The following is a 4,506-nucleotide window of genomic DNA, read 5'->3' as shown; positions in this document are numbered from 1 at the left end:
TAAATAAATAAATAAATAATAAATAAATAATAAATAAATAAATAAAAATAAATAAATAAATAAATAAATAAATAAATAAATAAATAAATAAATGGACAAATAAATAAATTAATTAATAAACTTAAGTTACTTAAAAAAATTTCTATAAATTCGTAAAACGTTTATACCATGAGAAATTCCTCCAAGATTCACCTTGAAGTATAAGTGTGATATACTCTCATAACAAATTCCTGTCATTACTCATCCACAAGTATATTGCCGGCCAGATACCCGAGTTGACTAGGCGTTGCACCCTTTAGTCTGCTAGTGCTTCCTGGTCGCGGGTTCGAATCCCGCCGAATCTCATCGAATAGGCATCGACGTTTGTTCATCTCATAATTCATCCTCACACTTCCCATTACCCACACACAAGCAATAAGCTCATGTTGTGAACGACAATAAAAACATTTGATTTGATTTAATTTGTTGACATCATCCTAAATAATAAATAAGTATTATGTATGTAGACTTTTGGGAGTAAAACAATCCCCTTCTCTCCCAAGTTAGAGCAGCCATGCTGGGGCTGTAAAACTATTCTGTAAAATCTTCTGCCGCTGGCAGCTATTACGTCTATATAGTATCAAAGTATCTAGTATCAGTATCCCCATGAGGAAGATAGTATCTGGTGCCGAAGTAGTGAGCGAGCCCATAATCAGCTCTCTAACTACTCTATTCCTTACGGAATGATTCTACTCTATGCACGAAATTTTCTGCTCCTCAGACTTAGAAACTGAAACTCACTGAGAAACTTAGGCCTACTAACTGAAAAGATTGAATTCTGAAAAGTCGAACTAATTATGAACTGAAAAAGTAATAAAAATAAAGTAGTATTTTAACTACTACTATAGTATACTAGCTATTTTAGCTACTAGTATAGTAGTATTTTAGTAGTATTCAAGCATCAATCTTGTAGTAAAAAAGCAATATTATCGTGCAATTGAATAAACATTGTTTGAATGGCCAGTCCAACATTTACGATGGTAGCTAAAAATGTATGACTCATGTTTAAAACTTAGATCATGCTTTTTGATCCATGTTGATAGCATAAATCATACTTTTTCATTGTCCACCTGTGAAACTGTGCATCAGGCGTAGACGACGACGATACAGGTGACTGACCTTAGAAGAACAATATTGAAATTCAATTCTTCCAACCTGCGCAGACCGAAGACAAGGTGTTAATCTGATCGTGTGTGTGAGCATGGAGTAATGAACAACATGTTTATCTCTTCTGTGGTGTGAGTCATTTGGAAAAACTACACCAGCCTGAGTAGGATATACTTCTGGGTAATATTCCGAATAGAAACTGAAACAAGACTGAAAAAATGTATTTAATACAAAAAATATATATCTGGAGGCAAACAGGTAAAACCCAAAACTTGCCTCTTTAACACAAGTTACACAATACAAAATGTTATAAAGATATATAAAATGTGTGATAGTGACAGATTGTGGGGAGGCAAGTGTTGGCAAGGGGTGGAAGCACCCAGCCCCATAAGCGCAACTCACCGAATTGTATTCAGGTCGTGCGGCAAGCAGCATGGCATACCTCGCCTGTCAGTTTGGCCCACATAAACCGGTTCCCATTTCAGGATGTCCACCCAGCTTCCTGTCAACTTGCAACTTTTGGACACCGCACAGTCCTCGTGATCACAACTCATCTTTGAGGCCCAGGATGACTGCTGTCATTGCGTACTATCTCTCCTTGTCTACAGGTGAATGAAATTTGAATTTATCTAAAGGTGCTTGAGAAGATTAATGGTGGCTGAAGTGATAATAATACTATTGAAACAAAAATATGATTGCTTCTTGACTACTGCAAGTAAGTGACGAGTTACAAAGAGAGTGAATGTGTTTGAAAAGTCAAGTACAGTAAAATTTGTATGTAAAGGGTGAGGGTAGTGAGAGTGCAAACTTTTGCACATATCAGTCATAAAATTTGTTATTTTAAGCCTATCCTGGAAACATACTTGCTGAGCTAGATTGCAAATTGATGCATACATGAGCAAATTTACATTCATAGCTTCAACTCTCTACTATGAATTACTCTTGAATTATTATTTCTTTTATACTTCTTTATGAGGATTATCCCTATTATGAATGAATTCCTATACAAGTGTTGTGCATCTATAGTGAGGTCCACGTTATAATGGCAGTGGTTGATTAGTAATGGTATTGCTTCACTTGTCTATCATCCGCCAACAAAGCGGATAGCGCTATCTCTTTCTCACTCTGCACTGTTGCCAGATCGTCTTTTAACAATGTGGAAATTAATAATTAATCAACAAAGTATTTCATCTTAATTATGAAAATTCATTATGTAATTTTTGAAAAATATAATTTTTTGCTTAATAAAATATAATTGATTATTTTTACGAGAATTAACAGTTAATATTACATCAATAAACCTGTATCAGCTACCGTCTATAAAAGGCATTGACATAAAATAACTAAATGACAAGACAAAGGATCAGCAACGTTTTTCTCCTATCTTTCTCCACTACCATTATAACGTGGACCTCACAATAGAATTTAGGTGATTAATGGAATTTATTTATAAACTCTTTGTAGACAACAGGTCAACACCCACAAGTACCTCTTTAACATAGCTTGAGGAAATCAGCATTTATAAAATATATTAAGTTTGATAGATCAACGTATTTAAATAAAAAATCTCATTAAAGAACTATTGAAATAGCTAGGCTTACTACAGTAATGTGCAGTGTTTCGGATGGACACGTTAAGGCATCGGCCCCGGCTGCTTATAAAGCAGTCGTTAAGTATTCATGTCAGAGGCCCTGAAATTATTGTTCTGCTGCGACCTGAAAACTCTGACACCAGACCTGAGCTAGACAGATCATTAAAAAAATGGTTTATTCATCCTTAATAACAAAATATAAAAACTTGGAAATTAGAATTACATTGGAATAATAGTATACAGTATAAAATTAAATAATATAATAAAAATTCGGCATTATTATTAGTGTACTGTTTAAAGAAATACTCAGAGTGTATAACTAATGTGCTATAATGGCATGATACTCAATGAACTGCTAAAACTGACCAGGATGATGCAGAGCTCTTGCATAAAGCAGCAGTTGGGAGCACTTGGAACCAGAACACTTTACCTTATCAGACAAATTTGAAATTTCAGGGAATAATTTTATTCAATTACTTATCCAACTAAAATTTTAAGGGCCGGTTTCCGAGCTCGGGACTTAGCTAGTCCTATTTAGACTTTAAACAGCTGGAGTCAGTAAATTGGTTTTCCAAAATGGGGCGTAGTCGCAGTCATTGTCATAGTCACGTTTGAATTAAATTTAGAAAAACTAGAAAATTGAACACAAAATAAAATAAAGAGAAAATAGTGTAAAGTTTCAGCTATTTTGAATTATTTAGGAATGTCTTAATTTCGTCAAGGAAAAACGTTTCCAATTATAGAAATAAGAAAATAAAAACTACGACTACTGTTATAAAAGCTGCGACTACGCCCCGTTTTGGAAAGCCAAATTTCTGACTCCAGCTGTTTAAAGTCTAGGACTTAGCTAAATCCTGAGCTCGGAAACCGGCCCTAAAAGTTGTAACAATAAATAGCCATAAGAGTATAGGTGAGTATTAGTAATAAATTTATATCTCATTATAAGGTTCAATAAAAAAATTTATAAAATGAAGTTTCATTATAAAAAATGGTAAGGCTCTTTGTTGGAGAGGATCAGAAAAATTAATAATGATGAGTGAATTCTAAAATTGGGCTGGTGAATGATAGGCTACCGTACTCATATATTACATAGGCCTACATAGTCACAAATTGGATCGTTTGATGGATTTGCTATAGACAATAAATAATCTATCCTACCCTATCTACAGCCTACAAGTGGGAAACTTATTTGTTTAAAAAATGAAATAAATTCATTATAAAAGTACCTGTAAATGGTAATTGTAGTAATATACTGTACGGTATATTAGCTGATAATAATTTATAGTACCTATACTAGACTATAATAATTTTCATATTATAATGTAAATCAGTTTGTATTCACATGGTTGTAGTAGGAAGCATAATGAATAATGAAATAAATAATAGTAATTGATATGTTTCATAGAGAAATTATTTATAAAGCGGAAATTCCTATATAATAAGAGAATTCTACAAAAGAAACAAAACAGATACTGTGAACGTACCCTGGTTGGTAGTTTTAAATTTGGCGCCATGTAGTTAGATTCAAGATGACAACTGCTACAACAAAGACGAATAAAGAATAGGATCCCATTTACATGTTATATCATGATATTAATTTGGGCTCAGAAGAATTTATAGTGGATACACCGATTTTAAATAACTTAATTAAACATTTAGTTTTCTTAATTAAGGTGTGTACTATTTATATCTGCAGTCCTAATTGAAAGTTCTGGAATGGTCCACCTGATTGAAGGCTTCGATTTATTTGAATTTAAACAGCTGTATTC

This window comes from Nilaparvata lugens, chromosome 1 (assembly GCF_014356525.2).
Source record: "Nilaparvata lugens isolate BPH chromosome 1, ASM1435652v1, whole genome shotgun sequence".
NCBI classification, from domain to species: Eukaryota; Metazoa; Arthropoda; class Insecta; order Hemiptera; family Delphacidae; genus Nilaparvata; species Nilaparvata lugens.
Note: the sequence above shows the minus strand (reverse complement) of the source record.